Source organism: Macrotis lagotis, chromosome 3 (genome assembly GCF_037893015.1).
Source record: "Macrotis lagotis isolate mMagLag1 chromosome 3, bilby.v1.9.chrom.fasta, whole genome shotgun sequence".
In the NCBI taxonomy this organism is placed as follows: domain Eukaryota; kingdom Metazoa; phylum Chordata; class Mammalia; order Peramelemorphia; family Peramelidae; genus Macrotis; species Macrotis lagotis.
In genome coordinates this window covers 141,854,903-141,879,412 of record NC_133660.1, presented here as the reverse complement: position 1 = coordinate 141,879,412, position 24,510 = coordinate 141,854,903, and positions in this window count along the sequence as shown.

Genomic DNA, 24,510 nt, shown 5'->3' with positions numbered 1-24,510 from the left:
ATTTTTATGTATTTCAATAGTTTTATTACATTCAATTTTACTTATCTCTCCTTTGATTTTCAGAATTTCAAATTTGGCATTTAATTAAGAATTTTTAATTTGTTCTTTTGCTAGATAATTTAGCTATATGCCCAATTCATTGTTCTAATCTTTCTCTGTTTTATTCCTGTAAGCAGTTTAGAAATATAAAATTACCCTAATAAATGTTTTGACTGGACATCACAATTTTTATTAAGTTGTATAATTATTTTTATGCTTTTTGAATAAAATTTTTGGTTATTTCTATGATGTATTGCAATATTCATTCATTCTTTAAACTAAAGAATTTTTAGTAATCTTTACATGGTACTTTATTGCATAAGATTTTTAATGTATCATGAGATGAAAAAGATGCTTGCTTGCATTTGATTGCAAGGGTTTTTTTCTGTGTGTGTGTGTGTGTGTGTGTGTGTATGTGTGTCTGTGTAGGTGCCATGTGCTGCAGAGAAGAAGGTATATTTCCTCCTATGCCTATTCAATTTTCAATTTTCAGAGCTCTATCATACCTATTATTTTATAAAATTGCTTAATTTCCTTTTTTGTTTATTTTGTGATTAATTTATCTAATTCTGTGAGATGGATGTTGAAGTTCTCCACTTGCATAGTTTTGTTCTCTGTATCTCCTTATAACTTATTTTATTCTCCTCTAAATACTGGGATATTATGCTACTTGTTGCATCTGTATTACTATGGATATGACTTCATTATCTATTTTACCTTCTAGGAAGATGCAGTTTCCTTCGTTATTCCATTTAATTAGATCTACTTTTGCTTTTGATTTATAGGAGATTAGCATTTATACCCCTGCTTTTTTTTTGTACTTCATCTGAAGCAGAACATATTGTGCCTCAGTCCTTTACCTTTATTTTATATGTATAATTCTGCTTCATATATGTTTCTTGCCAACACGGAACTGTAGGAATCTGATTTTTAATCTACTTCCATTTTATGGGAGAACTCATCCCATTCACATTCACAGTTATGATTACTAATTATATATTATCTTTCATCCTACCTTCTCCCTCTTTGTACTTTTCTCTCTCTTTTCCTCTAAGTCCTCCTCACCAGTGTTTTGTTTCTGACCACTGCATCCCCTCAGTCTATTACTGTTCAGTCCTTTTCTCTTCCCTTTACTCCTTTACTTTTATTTTCCCTTCATGCCTCCCTACTGTCTCACCCTTTTCCCCCTCTCCCATTCTTTCACCTCTCTAACCCTTTCCCCTTCTTAATTCTTTCCAGGGTAAAATAAATTTCTTAATTCAACTGTATATATATATATATATATATATATATATATATATATATATATATATGTTATTCCCTCTTTGAACTATATCCAACAAAAGTAAGATTCAAGCAATTCTCACTCCCCTTCCTTCTTTCCCACTTCAGGTCTTTTGTGACACTTCATATCATGTAATTTATCCCATTTTGTCTTCTTCTTATTGTTCTAGCAGAATCTGTGTTTTTAATATCTGAATTTTTCATATCATCAAATTAAAATAGACATAGATGCATTTCTTTTGACTAAAAATGTTCCTTCTAATAGAGATACAACTTTCTAGAGCCATAAATGTCATCCTTTCAAAAAGAGATATAACCATTTGTTTAATCTTATTGAACAACATATTTTTGACCATTTTTTCTATGATCTTACTGCTCCCATTTTATTTACTTATTCTGCAAAATAATAAACTACATCATTATTATGGTTATTAATTGTTGTAGAATACCATAAAAATAAAAGTAATAAATTGTAGTTTAAATGTTATCTAGTGTGCATATCTAACAAAACTCTAATAATACTTTTCTCTCTTAGGACTCACAAAAACTGAATCAGAGGATTCTAGCCAAGTTTTAGATATCTTATCATCTGTACTTCTATCCCCAAAGTGCTAGGGGGAAAAAAAAAGGTTGCCATTAAAGAAGCCATTCTTCAAGATGGCTTGTTAAAGAGTAGAGCCATCCCAGTTCAGTCATCACCCTCGATCTTGATGCCTCTTAGTTTTATTTTTTTTTCTTTTTGTCCTCTGGTCTGGGTTTCAAGGCACAAATGCAGGCAAATACTCCAGCAATGACTTTTGGGAGGTCAGTCCCTTTGAACCACTTGTTTTTTTCACTGTCATAAGCCCGGACTACTTTGGAGAAGGTGGTGTTTTCCCATCTGTAGCCCCTAATATATAGATTTTTCCCCTTCCCACACAGACACACCAGACTCACTGTTGGCCTGTAGCAAAGGAGATACCCGTATCCATTGGTTGCATGGGAAACTGTAAGATTCCACACTCAAGATGTCAAAACATTCCATGGATTCAATATTATCATCTCTGCCTCCGATAGAGTAGATGTTGTCCTCCAAGCTACATATACTGTGCCAACCTCAGGTTGTGATGATGGGCCTCTTCTCTTCACGCACATCTGTGTGGTAGTCATAGCAGAGGAGATTTATCTGATAAGGGCCAATTTGGTAATTCTTTTTCTTTCCTTTATTGATATTTATATATGCTTTACTTGAGTCTCATGTTTGAAAAATTGTATTTTCTGTTCAGTTCTGTTCTTTTCAATAGGAAAATTTGAAAGTCAGCTATTTCATTAAATGACCATTTTTTTCTCTTGAAAAAATATGCTCAGTTTTTCTAACAGTTTTGCTTTGTTGTAATCTAATTTCCTTTGTCCTCTGGAATATCATATTTCAGGGTCTTTTATGCTTTAATCTTAATGCTGCCCAGTCCTGTACAATTCTGGCTGTGCCTCCTTGACTTTGGAATTGTAATTTTCTACAGAATTTTCTCCTAGACCTGATAATTTTGAAATTTAATTAAGGAATTTCTAATTGTTTTCATTCTAGTATCCCTTTCAGGAGACATTTGGTAATTTTTTTCAGTGATTATTTTATGCTCTGGTTCTAGAATGTCAGGGTAGTTTTCCCTGATGATTTCTTCAAAAATGAATTACTTTGATTATACCTTTCAAATACTGTTATAATTCCTAAATTATTTCTCCAAGATTAATTTCTTGGGTAAATGTGCTTTTTTTTTCCCAGTGAGATGTTTTACATTTTCCTCTATTTTCTTTTCATTTTTTGTATATTGCTTGATTCTACCACAGGTGAAAACTTTCTACATTTAATGTTTTACTCTGCTTTTTAGTCATTTTTATTGTAGTTTGTGGCTTTCAAAGTAGAGATCTTCCCTTGGGCCATAGCCACTTATTGTCTCTGGTGTTAACTTCCTCACTGCACTGATGCTGGCTATTATCGTCTCTGTTTAGATCTGCTGGCCTAGTGCTCTGGGGCTGGAAATTTATCTTATATACTAGTACTGGAGTCCACTCACTTGGCCTGCTGGGTTGCTAAACTGCAACCTAGGGCAGCAATTTGTGAACTGAGTTATGGATTAGAGAGCCTGATGCTGCTTTCCTCTGTCTGCACCTGTATTAAAACACTATCCCCCTGCATTTGAGTGGAACAGAATTTTTCCGAAATCCTTTCAAGATAGCTTAAGCAGGAAAACATTCTATTCTGGCTTTTTGTGGCTTCTGTCATTCCAGTAACCATTTAGAAGATTGATTAATGTTTCTGAGGGAAACTTGAATCAATCTTGGGAAGCTTCTGACTTTTCTCCATCTTTTTGTTTCCACTCTCATAAAATTTATTTTTAAAATTTTGTGTCCAAAATTCTCTCTCTTCCTCCCCCTGGAACCTCCCCCCTTTGACAAGACAATCAATTCTATATAGGATATGCATGTGTACTTATGCAAAACATTTGTATAATAGTTATATTATGAAAGAATATATGAACCAAATCTGAAACAAAAGTCAATAAATATAAAGTAAAAAAGTATACTTCAATCTACCATTATACACCATCAGTTGTTTCGATGGGGATGGATAACATTCTTTATTATAATTTCTTCAGAATTGTCTTGGATTATTTTGTTGACAAGAAAATCTGAGTCATTCAGGATTTATCATTTTATAATGTTGCTTTTACCTTGTATACATTTTATTTCACTATGCATCAACTCATGTAAGTCTTTACAGGTTATCTGGAGAGCATCTTGCTCACCATTTCTTTCTTTTTTTGAAAGGCTGTGGATTACACAGGTAATTTCTCTCCACTGGATCAACTAACTGCTCCATGCTCACAATTTCTTTAATAGTCAATAATTATTTATTAGGTTTCAGTAACTGGGTTACTAAGCACTGAAGATACAAAAACAAGCAAAAAAACAATCCCTGCCCCCACAAAGCTAACAATCAAATGAGAAAGATAAGAAGCAAATGAATTGTACAAACTATATCCAGGATAAACAAGAATAAGAAAGGAAAACAGTAGAATTAAGAGATATCAGGAATAATTTCTTGTAAAGAGTGAGATTTTTAGTTGGGATATAAATGGAAATCAGAGAAGTCAGAGATTTAATTGTAATCTAAAAGAAAATTGAGATGAGGAGGGACAGTATTCTAGGCAAGTGGGACAGTTCAAGGAAAATGGAAAATCTTGTTCATTTAAGAAGAATGAAAAGGTAGGAAGTCCCTAGGTTATTGTTTTTTCTTTAATTTATTTATACATTATTAAAATATTCTTGTTTAATAGTAAATATAATACCCTCCCCCCCACAAAAATATAAGAGCTCATGAAAAATAAAATGAAAGAAAGAGAAAAAAAGTTGTTTCAGTTTGTATTCCGATAACATAAGTTCTGTCTTGGGGGGGATCACATTCTTTATCACAAGTCCATCATAGAACTTCCATAATCTTCCACAGTTGCTATTGCGGATTTTAATTCCTTCCATCCATTATTCCCCACTACCATCTATTATATTTTCTCTCAACTTTCACTCTGTCCCTTTTCTAAAATGTGCTGTGGGGCAGCTGTGTGTAGCAGTTGACAGAGCACCAGTTATGGGGCAAGGAGGCCCCAGGCCCACATCACACACCAGAGAACCAGCAACCACCCAACCCTGTGGTTCCAGACAGGGCACCCAATCTCACCACCTTGCAAAAAGTGAAAAAGAAAATGTGTTATATCTGACTATCCTCTCCTGTAATCTACCCTCTCCTCTATCACACACATAACGTCTCCCCTCTCCTTGTCCCCATTCTCTCTTTTTACTTCTAGATTTGTATGCCCTATTAAGTATGTATACTGTTTCCTCTCTAAGCCATTTCTGATGAGAATGAAGCTACCTCATTCCCCCTCACCTTCTCCACTTCCATACCACTGCAAAAGCTACATGAAATATCTTATCCTATTCTACCTCTCCTTTGTCTTACACCAGTATATTTCCCCTTTCATCCATTGACTCCATTTTTACAATATATTATATCTTCAAATGCAGCTCTCTCTTATGCCTCATGTAGAAAAGCTCCTTCTACCTACTCTATTGAATGAGAAGGTGTATATGAGTATTATCAGTATCATTGTTCCATACAGAAATACATGCAGTTCATCATCATTAAGTGTCTCATAAATTACCTTTCTTATCCCACTCTCTCTATGCTTCACCTGAGTCCTTTACTTGAAGATCAAATTTTCTGTTCAGCTCTGGTTGTTTCAACAGGAACATTTGAAATTTCCCCATCTCATTGAAAGTCCATCTTTTCCCCTGGAAGAGGATATTCATTTTTGCTGGGTATTTGATTCTCAGTGGTATTCCAAGGCATTTTGTTTTCCAGAATATTATATTCCAACTCCTATGAGCCCTTAACATGGATATCCCTAAGTTTGGGGTACTCCTGACTGTAGACCCATAATATTAGAATTGTTTACTTCTGGCTGCTTGTAATATTTTCTCTCTTACTTGTGAGTTCTATAACTTGGGTATAATATTCTTGGGGTTTTTTTTATCTCGTTTAGTAAGTGATCATTGGATTCTCACAATTTTTTTTTTTACCCTCTGATTCCAGGATATCAGTGTAATGTTCCTGTAGAAATTCTTTAAAAATGAGGTCAAGAATCTTTTCCTTTTTATAAATTTCAGGCAGTTCAATAATTTTAAAATCATGTTTCTGGGATCTGTTTTCCAGATTAGTTTTTCAATGACATATTTCACATTTTCTTCTAATTTTTCATTCTTTTGGTGATGAAATATTGAGGTTTGATTTCTCACAACTACATTTAGCTCCATTCTATATCTGAAGGATTTGTTTTCCTCAGAAAATTTTCCTATCTCCTTTTCCATCTGGCCAATTCACTTTTTAAAGCATTCTTCACTTCAATAACTTTGTTTTGGGGTTTTGCAAGGCAGTAGGATAAGTGACTTTCCCAGGACCACACAGCTAGGTAATTATTAAATAACTGAAGCTGGATTTGAACTCAGGTACTCCTGACTCCAGAGTTGGTGTTCTATCCACTGTGCCACCTAGCTGTCCCCCCATTCAATAACTTTTTGAACTGTTTTATCCATTTGGACTAAACTGATATTTTTTATTAAAATATTATTTGAGTTTTACAATTTTCCCCCATCTTAATTCCCTCCCCCACCCCCACAGAAAGCAATCTGTCAGTCTTTACTTTGTTTCCGTGTTTTACATTAATCCACATTGAGTGTGATAAGAGAAAAAAACATATCCTAAAGGAAGAGACAAGAAGTCTAAGAGGTAACAAGATCAGACAATAAGATCTCTCTTTATTTCTAAATTAAAGAGAATAGTCCTTGAACTTTGTTCAAACTCAACGGCTTTTTATCTGGATACAGATGGCACTCTCCTTTGCAGACAGCTCAAAATTGTTGCCGATTGTTGCACTGAGGGAATGAGTGAATCCTTCAAGGTTGAACATCATACCCATGTGGCTGTTAGGGTAAACAGAGATTTTCTGCTTCTGCTCAACTCAGTCAGCATCAGTTTATGCAAATCCCTCCAGGCTTCCCTGCAATTCCATCCCACCTAGTTACTAATAGAACGATAGTGTTCCATGACATACATATACCACAGTTTACTAAGCCATTCCCCAATGGAAGAACATTTGCTTGATTACCAATTCTTTGCCAGCACAAACAGGGATGCTATGAATATTTTTGTACAAGTAATGTTTTTACCCTTTTTCGTCATCTCTTCATGGTATAGACACAGTAGTGGTATTGCTGGGTCAAAGGGTATGCACAATTTTTTGCCCTTTGGGCATAGTTCCAAATAGCTCCCAGAAAGTTTGAATGAGTTCACAGCTCCACCAACAGTGTAATAGTGTCCCAGATTTCCCATAACCCTTCCAACAATGATCATTATCCTTTCTAGTCATATTGGCCAATCTGAGAGGTGTGAAGTGGTACCTCAGGGAAGCTTTAATTTGCATTTCTCTGATAATTAATGATCTAGAGCAATTTTTCATATGGCTATGCACTGCTTTGATCTCCTAATCTGTAAATTTCCTTTGCATATCCTTTAAACATTTGTCACTTGTTGTAAAAATATGACTCAGTTCTCTGTATATTTTAGAAATGAGTCCTTTGTCAGAATCATTAATTGTAAAGATTGTTTCCCAATTTACTACATTTCTTTTGATCTTGGTTACAGTGGTTTTATCTGTGCAAAAGCTTTTTAATTTAATGTAATCAAAAATAATCTAGTTGGGTTCTGGTGATGTCCTCCAACTCTTTCTTAGCCATAAACTGCTCCCCTTTCCATATATCTGACAGGTAAACTAGTCCTTGATCTTCTAATCTGCTTATAGTATTGTTTTTTTATGTCTAAACCCTGTAACTGTAACCATTTGGATCTTATCTGGGTAAAGGGTGTTAGATGTTAGTCTAATCTAAGTTTCTTCTATACTAACTTCCAATTATCCCAGCAGTTTTTATTAAAGAGGGAGTTTTTATCCCAATAACTGGACTCTTACCGTTTATCAAACAGCAGACTACTATAATTGTCTCCTCCTTTAGCACGTAGTATATTCCACTGGTCTACCACTCTATTTCTTAGCCAGTCCCAAACAGTTTTGATTACTGATGCCTTATAATATAACTTTAGTTCACATAAGGCTAAGCAACCTTCATTTACACTTTCTTTCATTAAGTTCCTGGAAATTCTTGATGATTTATTTTTCCATATATACTTACAATTTCTCCTAAATCATTAAAGTAATTTTTTGGCATTTGATTGGTAGGGCACTAAACAGGTAGTTTAGTTTTGGTAGAATTGTCATTTTTATTATATTAGATCTCCCTATCCATGAGCAGTTGATATATGCCCAGTTTTTTAAATCTGATTTAATTTGTGTGAGAAGTGTTTTGTAATTGTTTTCAAAATGTTTCTGAGTCTGTCTTGGCAAAAAGACTCCCAGGTATTTTATATTGTCTGAGGTTACTTTGAATGGGATTTCTCTTGCTAGTTCTTCCTGCTGTATTTTCTTAGACATATATAGGAAAATTTGAGGATTTGTGAGGGTTTATTTTATAATCTGTAACTCTGCTAAAATTGCTAATTGTTTCCAGTAGATTTTGGATGATTTCTTGGGATTCTCCAGGTAGAACATCATGTGATCTGCAAGGAGTGAGAATTTTGTCTCTTCCTTGCCAATTCTAAGTCCTTCAGTTTCTTTTTCTTCTGTAATTGATGAAGCTAATATTTCTAATACAATATTGAAGAATAGTGGTGATAATGGTCACCCTTCTTTCACCCCAATTTCATTGGGAATGCCTTTAACCTCTCCCCATTGAATATAATGCTTGTTGATGGTTTCAGATAGATACTACATATTATTCTAAGGAACAGTCCATGTATTCCTGCAATCTCTAGTGTTTTTAGTAGGAATGGATGCTGTATTTTGTCAAACGCTTTTTCAGCATCTATTGATATGATCATATAATTTCTGATAGGTTTGTTGTTGATTGATATAATATACTAACAGTTTTCCTAATATTGAATGAACTCTGCATTCCTGGGATAAATGCTACTTGATCATAATATATTATCCTTGTGATAACTTGTAATAATCATTTGCTAAGATTTAATTTAAGATTTTTGCATACATATTCATAAGGGAGTAGATCTATAATTTTCTTTCTCTGTTTTTACTCTTCCTGGTTTAGTTAACAGTACCATATTGGTTCCATTGAAAGAGTCAGGCAGAGTTCCACCTTCCCCTATTTTTCCAAAGTGTTTATATAGAATTGGAGCCAATTGTTCCTTAAATGTTTGGTAGAATTTACTTGTGAATCCATCAGGACCTGGAGATTTTTTCTTGGGGAGTTCAATGATAGCTTGTTGAATTTCTTTTTCTGAGGTAGGGTTGTTTAGGTATTTAATCTCCTCTTCATTTAACCTGGGCAACTTATATTTTAGTAAATATTCATCCATTTCACTTAGATTACCAAATTTATTGGCATAGAGTTGGGCAAAAATAATTTTGAATTATTACTTTAATTTGCTCCTCATTGGTGGTGAGTTCACCTTTTTCATTTATAATAATAGCAATTTGATTTTATTCTTTATTTTTTTAAATCAAATTGACCAGAGGTTTATGAATTTTATTTGTTTTTTTTAGTAATAGCAAACTTTTGACTTTATTTATTAATTCAATAGTTGTTCTTGCTTTCAATTTTATTAATTTCTCCTATAAGTTTTAGAATTTCTAATTTGGTATTTAATTGGGGATTTTAGTTTGTTTATTCTCTAATTTGTTTAGTTGCATGTTTAGTTCATTTATTTCCTCTTACACCAATTTATTCATGTAAGTATGTAATGGTATAATACATCCCCTGAGAACTGCTTTGAATGAATCCCATAGGTTTTGGTATGTTGTTTCATTATTATGATTATCTAGGATAAAATGGTTAATTTTTTCTATAATTTGTCTTTTTGGTCCACTCATTCTTTAAAATTAGATTATTCAGTTCCCAGATGGTTCTGGGACTATATATCACCTTGGCCCAATATTGCATATGAATTTATTCCATTGTGATCTGAGAAAGATGTATTCACAATTTCTGTCTTTCTGAAGTTGATCAAGCTTTTATGTACTAGTACCTGGTCAATTTTTGTGTAAATTCCACATATTGCAGAGAAAAAGTTATATTCTTTTGTATCCCCATTCAATATCCTCCATAAGTCTACCGTATCTAGTTTTTATAACAATCTATTTACCTCCTTTACTTCTTTCTTGTTTATTTTATGATTTGATTTATCAAGATCTGAGAGCAGGAGTTTGAGGTCTCCCACTAGTTGAATTGTTCTGTCTATGTCTTCCTGTAGTTCTTTCAGCTTCTCCTCTAAGAATTTGGATGCTATCCCACTGGGTGCAGACATATTCAATATTGAAATGACTTTATTGTCTATGGTACCTTTTAGGAGGATAAAGTTTCCTTCCTTATCTCCTTTAACACTATCTATGTTTGCTGCTGCTTTGTCTGAGATAAGGATTGCTATCCCTGCTTTTTTTTTACTTCAACTAAAGCAAAATATACTTTGCTCCCACCTTTTACCTTTACTCTATATGTATCTCTCTGCTTCAAATGGGTTTCTTGTAAGCAGCATATTGTTGTATTCTGGTTTTTAATCAACTCTGCTGTTGGCTTGCATTTTTAAGGGAGAGTTCATCCTATTCAAAGTTGTGATTACTAATTCTTTATTGTCCTCCATGCTTTCCTCCCTCATTTGTATTTTCTCCATTTTCCTCCCTTATCTGTATTCCCCAGTATTTTTTTCTGAATACCACCCCCTTCAGTGTGTTTGCCCCCCTATATGACCCCCCTTTCCCCTTTCCCTTTTTCCCTTTTCCTTTCCCTTCCTTTTCCTATTTCCCCTTTATTTCCCAATTCCCCCCTCCCTTTCTCCACTCCCTCCCCTTTTCCCCTTCTAATACTTGAAAGGTTAGATGATTTTTAAGTTAACTAAGTATGTGTAAGTTAACTTGAAGCCAAGTCTGATGAGAAGAAGATTCAGGTGTTTCTCATCTCCTTCCTTCTTCCCTTCTATTGCCATAGGTATTTTGTACTACTTAGTGTAATGAGATTTACCCCATTCAATCCCCTCCCTTCTCCTGTCTAATTCCTGTCCCCCTTTTTAAGGAGGTAGTGTTTTTTAGATCATTGTGAGTCATAGAAAATTCTGAGTATCTGTCACTTCTAGCTAAGTACATTCTATCTAATAAAGTTAAACTTCTTGACAGTTATTAGACTCTTTCTCCCAAGTGATGTTAAAGCCAGTTATATTTCATTGGATAGCAGTCTCATGGATAGGTCATGTGTGTCCATGACTTCTGGCTAGGTATATTCTCTCTGTTAGAGTTAACATTTCTCAAGATTTTGAGAATCTTTTTTGCCATGCTATAATATAGCCAGTTTCAACTTATTGGATAGCAGTTTTTTTCTTTTACATCCCCCCTCTTTTTTAAACTTTTCAGGTGTCTCTTGAACCTCCTGTTTGATGTCCAAATTTTCTATTTAGCTCTGTTGTTTTCATAAGGAATTTTTGGAATTCTTCCATTTCTTTAAATGTCCATCTTTTTTTCCTGGAAAAGAAGGTTCAGCTTTGTGGGATAGTGGATTTTTGGCTGCATTCCAAGCTCCCTTGCTCTTTGAAATATCTCATTCCTGGCCCTTAGATTCCTTAATGTTGATGCAGCCAAATATTGTGTAATCCTCACTGTGACTCTTTCATATTTAAATTGTTTCTTTCTGGCTGTTTGCAGGATTTTCTCTTTTATCTGATAGTACTGGAATTTGGCCACAATATTCCCTGGTGTTTTCATTTTAGGATCTTTTTCTGGAAGTGATCAATGTATTCTTTCAATAACTACTTTGCCTTCTGGTTCCATAATATCAGGGTAGTTTTACATCACTAGATCCTGTAATACTATGTCCAGGATTTTTTACTCTTCAATGTTCTCAGGAAGCCGGATAATTTTCAGGTTCCCCCTCCTTGACCTTTTCGTGAGGTCAGTGGTTTTGCTGATGAGGTATTTTACATTTTCTTCTATTTTTTTCCTGTTGTGATTTTGTTGAACTGGCTCTTGCTGTGTCTCATGGAGTCATTAGTTTCTACTGACTCCATTCTTTTTTTAAATTTTTATTAAATATATTATTTGAGTTTTACAGTTTTCCCCCAATCTTGTTTCCCTCCCCCCATCCCCAACACACAGATAGCACTCCATCAATCTTTACTTTGTTTCCATGTTGTACCACAATCCAAACCAGGTGTGATGAGAGAGAAATTATATCCTTAAAGAGAACAGAATTCTCAGAGGTAACCAGATCAAACAATAAGACATCTGGGTTTAGCCCTCATACTAAAGGGAATAGTCCTTGTACCCTGTTCAAACTCCACAGCTCCCCATCTGGACACAGATGGCACTCTCCTTTTCAGCCAGCCCAAAATTGTTCCCAATTGTTGTGCTGATGGGATGAGCAAGTCCTTCAAGGTTGAACATCACTCCCATGTTGCTGCTAGAGTGTACAGTGTTCCTCTGGTTCTGCTCATCTCACTCATCATCAGTTCATGCAAATTCCTCCAGGTTTCCCTGAAATCCTGTCCCTCCTGGTTTCTAATAGAACAATACTGTTCCATGACATATATATATATACCACAGTTTGCTAAACCATTCCCCAATTGAAGGAAATTTACTGGATTTCCAATTCTTTGCCACCACAAACAGGGCTGCAATAAATATTTTTGTACAAGTAATGTTTTTAACCTTTTTCTTCATCTCTTCAGGGTATAGACCCAGTAGTGGTATTGCTGGGTCAATGGCCTTTGGGCATAGTTCCAAATAGCTCTCCAGAAGGGTTGGATGAGTTCACAGCTCCAAAAACATTGTAATAGTGTCCCAGATTTCCCATATCCCTTCCAACAATGATCATTATCCTTCCTGTTCATACTGGCCAATCTGAGAAGTGTGAGGTGGTACCTCAGCATAGCTTTAATTTGCATTTCTCTAATAATTAATGATTTAGAGCATTTTTTCATATGGCTATGGATTGCTTTGATCTCCTCATCTGTAAATTGCCTTTGCATATCCTTTGTCCATTTGTCAATTGGGGAATGGCTTTTTATTTTAAAAATATGACTCAGTTCTCTGTATATATTAGAAATGAGTCCTTTGTCAGAATCATTAGTTGTAAAGATTGTTTCCCAATTTACTACTTTTCTTTTAATCTTGATTACATTGGTTTTATCTGTGCAAAAGCTTTTTTAATTTAATGTAATCGAAATCACCTAATTGGTTTCTAGTGATGTTCTCCAACTCTTCCTTAGTCATAAACTGTTCCCCTTTCCATAGATCTGATAGGTAGACTAGTCCTTGATCTTCTAATTTGCTTATAGTATTGTTTTTTATGTCTATGTCCTGTAACCATTTGGATCTTATCTTGGTAAAGGGTGTGAGGTGTTGGTCTAATCTAACTTTCCTTCATACTAACTTCCATTTATCCCAGCAGTTTTTATCAAAGAGGGAGTTTTTCACAGGGTGGCCTGACTCTTTGGGTTTATCAAACAGCAGATTACTACAATCCTCTCCTGCTTTTATACCTAGTCTATTCCACTGGTCCACCACTCTATTTCCTAGCCAATACCAAACAGTTTTGATGATTGATGCTTTATAATATAATTTTAGATCGGGTAGTGCTAAGCCACCTTCGTTTGCATTTTTTTCATTAAGCTCCTGGCAATTCTTGACTTTTTATTTCTCCATATGAATTTACTTACAATTTTTGCTAACTCATTAAAGTAATTTTTTGGAATTTTGATTGGTAGGGCACTAAACAGATAGTTTGGTTTTGGTAGAATTGTCATTTTTATTATATTAGCTCTACCTATCCATGAGAAGTTGTTATTTGCCCAGTTATTTAAATCTGATATAATTTGTGTAAGAAGTGTTTTATAATTGTTTTGAAAAAGATTCTGAGTCTGTCTTGGCAAATAGACTCCCAAGTATTTTACACTGTCTGAGGTTACTCTGAATGGAATTTCTCTTTCTAGCTCTTCCTGCTGTTTCTTGCTAGTCATATATAGGAAAGTTGAGGATTTATGGGGGTTTATTTTATAATCTGTAACTTTGCTAAAATTGCTAATTGTTTCCAGTAGTTTTTCAGATGATTTCTTGGGATTCTCTAGGTAGACCATCATGTCATCTGTGAATAGTGAGAGTTTTGTCTCTTCCTTCCCAATTCTAATTCCTTTAATTTCTTTTTCTTCTCTAATTCCTGATGCTAACATTTCTAATACAATATTGAAGAGTAGTGGTGATAATGGGCACCCTTGTTTAACCCCTGATCTTATTGGGAATGCCTCTAGCCTCTCCCCATTGATTATAATGGTTGTTGATGGTTTCAGATAGATACTGCTAATTATTTTAAGGAACAGTCCATTTATTCCTACACTCTCTAGTGTTTTTAATAGGAATGGATGCTGTATTTTGTCAAAAGCTTTTTCAGCATGTATTGATGTGATTATATGGTTTCTGATAGGTTTGTTATTGATATAATTGAGTATACTAACAGTTTTCCCAATATGGAACCAACCCTGCATTCCTGGAATAAATCCTACTTGATCATAATGTATTATCCTAGTGATGATTTGTTGTAGTCGTTTTGCTAAGATTTTATGTAAGATTTTTGCATCTATATTCATCAGGGAGATAGATCTATAATTTTTTTTCTCTGCTTTAACTCTTCCTGGTTTAGGTAACAGTACCATACTGGTTTCATAGAAAGAGTTAGGCAGAGTTCCAATTTTCCCTATTTTTCCAAAGAGTTTATATAGGATTGGAACCAATTGTTCCTTAAATGTTTGGTAGAATTCACTTGTGAATCCATCAGACCCTGGAGATTTTTTTTTAGGGAGTTCAATAATGGCTTGTTGAATTTCTTTTTCTGAGATAGGGTTGTTCAGGTATTTAATCTCTTCTTCATTTAACCTGGGCAACTTATATTTTTGTAAATATTCATCCATTTCACTTAGATTATCAAATTTATTGGCATAAAGTTGGGCAAAATAATTTCAAATTATTACTTTAATTTCCTCCTCATTGGTGGCAAGTTCACCTTTTTCATTTATAATACTAGCCATTTGGTTTTCTTCTTCTTTTTCAATCAAATTGACCAGAATTTTATCAATTTTATTGGTTTTTTTCATAATACCAACTTTTGGTGTTATTTATTAATTCAATAGTTTTTTTTGCTTTCAATTTTATTAATTTCTCCTTTAATTTTTAAAATTTCTAATTTGGTATTTGATTGGGGATTTTTGATTTGTTCTTTCTCTAATTTTTTTAGTTTCATGTTTAGTTCATTGATTTCTTCTTTCTCCAATTTATTCATATATGCATTTAGAGCTATAATATATCCCCTGAGAGTTGCTTTGAATGAATCCCAAAGGTTTTGGTATGTTGTTTCATTATTATCATTATCTGGGATAAAATGGTTAATTCTTTCTATAAATTGTTTTTTGGTCCACTCATTTTTTAAGATGAGGTTATTCAGTTTCCAATTTGCTCTGGGTCTATATCTCCTTGGCCCAGTATTGCATATGACTTTTATTGCATTTTGATGTGAGAAAGATGTGTTCACTATTTCTGCCTTTCTGCAGCTGATCATTAGGTTTTTATGTCCTAGTACATGGTCAATTTTTGTATAAGTTCCATGTACTGCAGAGAAAAAGGTATATTCCATCTTATCCCCATTCAGTTTCCTCCATAAGTCTACCATATCTAATTTTTCTAAAAATCTACTTACCTCCCTTATTTCTTTCTTGTTTGTTTTATGATTTGATTTATCCAAATCTGATAGTGGGCGGTTGAGGTCTCCTACTAGTAGAGTTTTGCTCTCTATGTCTTCCTGTAATTCTTTCAGCTTCTCCTCTAAGAATTTGGGTGCTGTCCCACTGGGTACATATATATTCAATATTAAAATGACTTTATTGTCTATGATACATTTTAGGAGGATTAAAATTTCCTTCCTTATCTCTTTTAATGCTATCTATTTTTGCTGCTGCTTTGTCTGAGATAAGGATTGCTAGCCCTGCTTTTTTTACTTCAGCTGAAGCAAAATATATTTTGCTCCAACATTTTACCTTTATTATATATGTATCCCTCTGCTTCAAATGAGTTTCTTGTAAGCAGCAAATTGTAGGTTTCTGATTTTTAATACACTCTGCTATTTGCTAATGTTTTAAAGGAGAGTTCATCCCATTCACATTCAAGGTTATGATTACTAATTCTTTATTGCCCTCTGTGCTATCTTCCCTCTGTTTTTATTTTTCCCCCTTTCCTCCCCTTTTATCCATATTCCCCGGTATTTTATTTTTGAATACCACCCCCTTCAGTGTGTTTGCCCTCCTATATCACACCCTCCCCTTTCTTTGCCCTTTCCCTGTTCCCTTCCCTTCCTTTTGTTTTTTCCCCTTGTTTCCTCCACTCCACTTCCCTTTCTCTGTACCCCCTCCTTTTCCCCTTTTACTTCTTGAAAGGTTAGATGTTTTATAAGTTAACTGAGTATGTGTGGGTTGACTTTAAGCCAAGTCTGATGAGAAGAAGCTTCAGGTGTTTCTCCTCTACTCCCTTCTACCCCTCTATTACCATAGGTTTTTTGTACCTCTTAGTGTAATGAGATTTGTCCCATTCAAGGGCCCTCCCCTTCCTCCCGTCTCTTTCTTGTCCCCCTTTGTAGGGAGGTAGTGTATTTTTTTTAGATCATTCTATGTAAGTCATAGAAAATTCTGAGTGTCTGTCCCTTCTAGTTCAGTATATTCTTTTGAATAGAGTCCAAATACCTGAGAGCTATTAGAGTCTTTCTCCCCAGTGGAGTTAAAGCCAGTTACATCCCATTAGATAGGTCATGGATGTCCATCATTTCTGGCTAGGTATATTCTGTCTGTTAGAGTTACATTTCTCAGGATTTATGAGAGTCTCTACCCCCCCTCCCCCGCTGGGATATAGCCAGTTTCAACTTGCTGGATTGCATTTTTTTCCTTTTACTGCCTCCCCTCTTTTTTTTACCTTTTTGTGTGTCTCTTGAACCTCCTGTTTGATATACAAATTTTCTGTTTAGCTCTGGTCTTTTCATAAGAAATTTTTGGAATTCTTCCATTTTGTTAAATGTCCATCTTTTTCCCTGGAAGAGAAGGCTCAGCTTTGCGGGAAAGTAGAATCTTGGCTGCATTCCAAGCTCCCGTGCTCTTCGAAATATCTCACTCCATGCCCATCAATCCCTTAAAGTTGATGCAGCCAGGTCCTAAGTGATCCTTACTGTGGCTCCTTGATATTAAATTTTTTCTTTCTGGCTGCTTGCAGGATTTTCTCTTTTATCTGATAGTTCTGGAGTTTGGCCACAACATTCCTTGGTGTTTTCATTTTACGATCTTTTTCTGGTGGGGATCGATGTACTCTTTCAATAACTACTTTGCCCTCTGATTCCATGATATCAGGGCAGTTTTCCATCACTAGATCCTGTAATATTAAGTCCAGGCTGTTTTTCTCTTCAATGTTTTCAGGAAGTCCTATAATTTTCAGGTTGCCCCTCCTCAATCTATTCTCGAGGTCAGTGGTTTTGTTGATAAGGTATTTCACATTTGCTTCTATTTTTTCTATTTTTTGATTTTGTTTAACTGACTCTTGCTGTCTCATGGAGTCATTAGTTTTTGTAGACTCCAATATTTTTTGGGGGGAGGAGTTTTCTTCATTAACCTTTTCCAGTTGGTCAATTCTACTTTTGAAAGAGCTTTCCATTTGACCAATTGAGGTTTTGAGAGAATTAATTTCTTTTTGCATTTGCTCATTTGAGGATCTGAGAGAATTGTTCTCATTTTGTAATTGTCCAATTCTACTTGCTAAGGTTTTGTTTTCTTGTTGCAAGGTATTAATTCTCTCCCTCAAATTTTCCAGTTGATTTTTAAACTCCTTCCTTATTTCTTCAAGGAAGTCTTTAAGTGCTGGAGACCAGATTGTATTCTCCTCAGATGTTCCAGGTCTCTCTGGGTTGGGGTCTTTCCCTTCCAGGAATTTTTCTATGGATCCACCTTTCTGCTAACCCTTCTTCATTATGCTAAGACCTTGAGTTGGGTGGGGCTGGTTCACCTGGGCTTGGGATCTCTAAAGGCTTCACTGAGTGCAGTTTCTCTGGCTGGCCAGTAGGAGGTGCTGGTTGCCCTCTCTGGGGTGTCTGTGACCTTGGTTGGGAGGCCTTCTCCCTTTGCTTGAGGGAGGGAATTGGAGCTATTGAATTTTTTTGCCTTCAATCAATGGTGGGCTTTACCCTGGCCTGAGGTGATTCCTTAGCTGGGCTGGTTCTTTTGCTCACACACCTGGGCTTCAGGCAGAAGTAATTTGCATTTGTTTGGGAGTTGGCCTCAGGGCAATGGAGGTGTGGGCTCAGAGTTTCTCAGACCTGAGGAGCCCAGGGATGGTGTACACAGCTCTCCTGCACCAGACCTCTCCCCGCAGCCCCTTCCCCAAGCTCCAGGGGCACAGTACCAACACCAGCCCTCTGCTTCCCTGCAGACCCACACCCCCTTTGTCCAGCCCCACCACTGATCCAGCAGGTCCAGCTCTCAGTTCCTCAGACTCCTGGTTCCGATTCAGCTGTTGATCTGGCTGATCTTCCCTTGGAGCTCAGACTCACCTGCAGGTACTCAGCCAAGGCTACTGCGGGAGACAAATCCTGAGCTAGATTTTCCTCTCCTGGCTTTTCTTTCTGGGTTTCCTGGTTTGGATTTCTTTTAAGAGGTTTGTTTCATGTGATAGATGGGGAAGAGATCAGAAGACTTTGGAACTGTGCTTGTCTTCTCTCTGCCATCTTAGCCGGAAGTCTCCCATTCTTTTTTTAGAGAGGAATTTTCTTCATTAACCTTTTGCAATTCCTTTTCCAATTGGTCAGTTCTACTTCTCAAAGAGTTTTCCATTTGACCAATTGAGGTTTTGAGAGAATTATTTTCTTGTTTGCATTAGCCCAATTGAGTATCTGAGAGAATTATTCTCATTTTGTATTTCTCCAATTGTCTTTCCTAAGGATTTGTTTTCTTGTTGCAAGGTTATTAATTGTCTCTCCCAAATTTTCCAGTTGATTTTTAAACTCCTTCTTTATTTCTTCAAGGAAGTCTTTCTGTGCTGAAGACCAGATTGTATTCTCTTCAGAGGTTCTAGGTCTCTCTGAGTTAGGGTCTTTCCCTTCCAAGAATTTTTCTATGGTTCCACCTTTCCACTGACCCTTCTTCATTTTGCTAAGACCTTGAGTTGTGAGGGGCTGGTTCACAGGAGCTTGGGATCTATAGAGGCTTTACTCACTGAGTGCAATTTCCCTGGCTGGCCAGTAGGTGTTGTTTGCTTTCTCTGGACTGCCTGTGACCTTGATTGGGGCCTTCTCCCTTAGCTTGAAGGGACAAGTTGGAGCTAATGAATCCTTTTGCCTTCAATCAATGGGGGGGCTTTACCCTGGCTTGAGGTCATTCCTCTCCCTTTTGTCAGATGGGCTGCTCCTGCTTACACACCTGTGCCTGAGGCAGAAGTAGTCTGCTATTGTTTGTTCTGGGAAGAGGGATCAGCAGCAATGCATACTTAGAGTTCCTTCAACCAGAGGAGCCCAGGGATTGTGTGTCTACAGCTATCCTGCACTAGAACTCCCCCCCCCCCCCCCAGCCCTATTGGCAAGCTCTGGAGTGTCAGCACACATCTGCTCCCTAGTTGACTTAAGCCCCTGCCATCTAGCCCCACAGCTGATCCAGCAGGTCTGGCTCTTGGGCCCTCAGATTCCCTGGATCCAAATCAGCAGCTAATCTGATTGATCCAGGGCTGATCCACTCTCTACACCAGACTCACCTGACAGAATTCATTCAGTACTGATGAGGGAGACAAATCCTGAGGTAAATGTTTTTTCTCCTGGCTTTTCTTTCTGGGTTTTGTGGGTCAGATTTCTGTTAAGTGGTTTGTTTTATATGATAGATGGGGAAAGATTGGGAGACTTTAGAACTGTGCCTGTCTTCTCTCCGTCATCTTGTCCAGAAGTGCTCTAAACTGATTTTTTAATATTATTTTCTTCAGCATTTTTTTTGAATCTCCTCAACTAAGCTGTTGACTTTGTTTTCGTGCTTTTCCTGCATCTCTCTCATGGCTATCCTGGGCTTTGCTCTACTTCTGGCAGAAGTGTCCCTGATGATCTTCAAAGTTGTGGAAAGATAAGTAGATTTAGAATTAGCATGAAATTGGAAAGAAATTCTTTCTCAGATATTTCTTATTTTACCCCTTTCATAAATCACAAAACCTCAGTTTCTTCATCTATAAAATGGCTATATTTATGTTTATTTCATTTAATTTTTTAAATAATAACTTTTCTCATCAGTTTTGTAGGCATGCTAATTATCCTCCCTCCTTAAGCATTTTTGTCAGTGAAAAAGTATTCACTCCAGGCTCAATGTCATGTTTCATTTTAAATTGGAGAAAATTCTAAATCTGAAACCAGCATGAACTGAATCAAAATTCTGTCTCTGGTGATACTAATTGGAGTACCATGGTTTATTTATCTGTCCTCTTTGGTTCCCAGTTTTTTCATCTCTTATAGATAAAAAAAATACCTAGACAACCTATATCTGTGGTTCACTAGTGGCTTACTGTGAAATGCAAATGTTTTTGATGACCATGATGTTAAAAATGATGATGGCTATGACAGTATGACAGCAGATGGGAAGATTATCAAAATCATGTCTATATCTATTCTGAATGAATTTTAGGGAAAAAAAAGGAAATTAGAATGTGTGGGAGGACATGTATGAGAAAATCATGACAGGAAAAACAATTGAAATATTTATGAGATAAATGTTGTTTTTGATGACTTGCTTTTTCACATGCCTATGTGTTATCTTTCCAACTAGATTGTAAGCATATTGTAGACAATGAGCAAGTTTAATTCTTCTTTACTTTTCTAGAAAACTCAACATCCAAACTAACCAATAATGCATATGATATATTGATGTTGTTTAACTGATTATTTGTGACTAATACAAATTTCTTGGTAGTAGATGAATGAGAAACAGAGAAATGATAACCATAAGTGTAATATGAGAAACTGCCTGCAAAATATCATTTAAATGTTTATTGATTTTCAAAATTTTATTTCTTTTCATTATTTTGGTGCTTTAAGATTATAGATGGAAGTCACTAGAATTAAATAGATTTAAGAAAGGTTTTCTTAAGAAGATAAAATTTCAACTAGGACCTGAAGGAAACCAGGAAATCAAAAAGGTAGAGATGAGGAGGGATATAATTCCTTGCATGGGGGACACCAAAAAACGCTCAGAGATGAGAGATGGAGGATGATCTAGAGTTGCATAAATTTTCAAAGGTTATTTTCAAAATAAGATTTGAAACTGAATATTACTTTTGTCCTTATTTGCTAATAAAAGGTCTAATGGGGAGAGTTTTTTTTGACACATGAATGAAATGAAAATAAGGTTATTTTCATAAAACTAAATAAGACATTTATAATACTAACACACTAAAAATAGATCTTCATGCCCAGTGGTCCCTAATAGCTCATTGTATATTTGGAAATACAACTATGATTAAAACGATGATTCATTTTTCTGCAATATGTATATAATCAATTCACAAAATAGATTTTAAGGTGTCTATTAGGTAAACATAAATATTTTTCCTTTACAATTTTTCCTGATTTTTCTCTATGATTAGGTTTTTTCAGAATTATGTCCTCATCCTTACTTCTGCATTTTTTCCCTTTGTTTCCTAAGTCAATGAGAAGTATTTTGCTATATTTTGAGAAATGGAAATTATTAAATTCATTGCTTATTTATTTTCATTCCACAAGAATTCAGTTAAATTCATTTGAGGAAGCACTTATTAATGTGATACCAAGAACTGTTAGGCATTGGTGATCTGAAAACAAAGCAAAAATCTAAATAAAACTGTATTTCTTTCTCTCAAAAATTTTAAATTTACCTGATAGGGAAATAAAAATATATAAAAAGTTGATACAAGACATGGAATTGGAATAATTATTACAATATGGAAATTCCTAGAGGTGTGTTTGGGTTATCATTGATCCTATTATTTTTATCTGGGAAAGTAAACACAAACCCAATTATTCCACTTTACACTGCTCAGTCTCTATTTATGACTATTTCATTGGCACCACCCCGCTATGTAACTTTTCCTTTATTTTGTATATATTGTGCATTTTTTATTTATGTACATATCTAACAACTAGATATCAATATCTAACAACTGGAATTGTCAGGAAAGGATTTGCATGCAAGTTAACAAACTTAAAGTTGAATAGAACATATTCTAGAACATAACATTTCAACAGACATATATATGAATGGAGAACATTATTTACATGCAATTCAAATGAGTGATAATGGTGACTGAATCAACAATTGATGATGATAATTTTTATAGCTCTTCAAATATTAATGACTCATTCTAATTCCACAAAATTTCTGATTCCAGTATAATTTTAGAGATAGAGAAACTGAGACAGAGATTATGTGAAGTTTTATTGCCTAGGGTCCAACAGAAGATGATTTTCCTAAGTCTGAATATGAACTAAGGTCTTCCTAATGGCAGATCCACTCCTCTATTTAGAGTTCTATACCATTCTTTTGGGGTGAGTCTGGACAAAGTCATAGAGATGGTACATGGGGTATTGTGGGTCTACATATCAAATATATAATTTTGCTGGTATGCAGTGTTTGAAGGATAATAACAGGAAGTTGGATACAAATTGTGAAGGCCTTATATGCCAAGAAGAGGAGCTTATATTTTATTTTAGAGCTAATAGTAGCCATTAGAGCTTCTTGAGCTGTATAATAATGAAATCAAGACACTGTCACAGCTACTGGACATTTGAGATAATTTACCAGAGTATTCTGAGGAATGACACCACTCATGGTTAGGCAGGAAAAAGATACAAATGTAATTGAATTATGTATATTCCATATAAAAGACTAAAAAATAAGTGAAAAATTAATGAAAACAATACAGTAAAAGGAAGTTTCTTTTTTGTTATCCACTTGGTTTACTTTATGTAGTAATAATTTCAAATGGTCTAGAATCATAGACATTTAGTGTTGGCATGAATCCTGGAAATTAATGTTTACTTATTTATTGATGGGCAAGTTTATTTCTACTCTGAGGTGCAAAAGTTCTTACATAAAGGAAAAGAAATAATAATAGAATTTCTACTAAAACCTTCACATTAATTGTTTTTATACTTCTTCCATGATATAATTCCCAATACCTGGACTGTACTATGTGTTAAGATGAATGTATTTGAGATGAGAATATTTGAAAACATTTCCTGTTGCATACATGTTGATGAGAAAGTATTTTATTGGAGTTAGTGTTTTTTAAAAAAAATTCCAATAAAATATCAGAACATAGTTTATGTGCTTGGTGAACCATGATCATTGTGATTATTTGGAAAAGAGACTACAAAAGAAATTTATCTGTATTAATTTGATGCAATTCTAATGGTACTTCAGTAGAGAATTGTTGGCTTTGTTTTAGTTCTACACTCTTAAGAAGTTATATATTCTAATATTAAAAGGGCCGTTTTACAGTCAGTTTTCTTTTCATCTTGTAGTGATAGTATCTTTTTGATATAATTAGTACTTTGGACCCAATAGATCTATAAGAAGTTTAAAAAATGATGCCATTTAATAATAAATAGACCCTACTCTAGGATTTATTATTTTTCATAATGACAGGGGATCATTTGCTCACAAAAGTAAGAATTACAATGTCATTCATTATCAGACTGGCAAGAAACAAAGGATATCTTCAAATTGCTTCACCTTTTTGTTATTATTCTTAAGGTTCAGAGTCAGAATTGATTTAATCATTAAAGAAGATTATTAACCAGTCATATAAACATGGTAATATATAGGTTGTATATAGAACAAATTAAACTCTATATAGTCCCTGGTTTTTAGATGTTTATATACTAGTCAAAAGAAATAAAAGTGTGACTATATATATAAATACCTGGGAAGAAAGAACAAATCACTTCAGTAGAGAAAATGCTCATGAAAATATACAATGATCAAGTTTGTTATGTTGATTTCCTCCTGTGGAAAAACTACTTTAAATAGCTAGATAAGCAGTACGCAAAGTGCTTTTTAAATTTTTCTCTCCTGTATCCCATTGGAGGAAAGGAACTTCCATGGTAAGCAGAGAATGATATTGAGAATAGACACTGGAAATTTTCTTTAGAGGTTGGATACTATTCTCTTGGTGGCAAACCAGTAGTGTTATAGAGAGTGCTAGAATTAGTGCCAGTAGGACCTTATTTAAAATTAAGTGTCATGCATTGACCCAGTTCGTGTCATTTATATCTATCTCTTAGTATTCTTATCTACAATATGGTGATTAAAAATGGTATCTGTCATTACACCTAGGGTGAAGCCAAGATGACTTTGTGAAGCTAGCATGAACCCAGAAATTTTCCCTACACAAATTGAAATGAAACCTCTTCACAGACATTAAAGCTACAGCTTCCACTCGAAAAAGGCAAGATTCAAAGAAC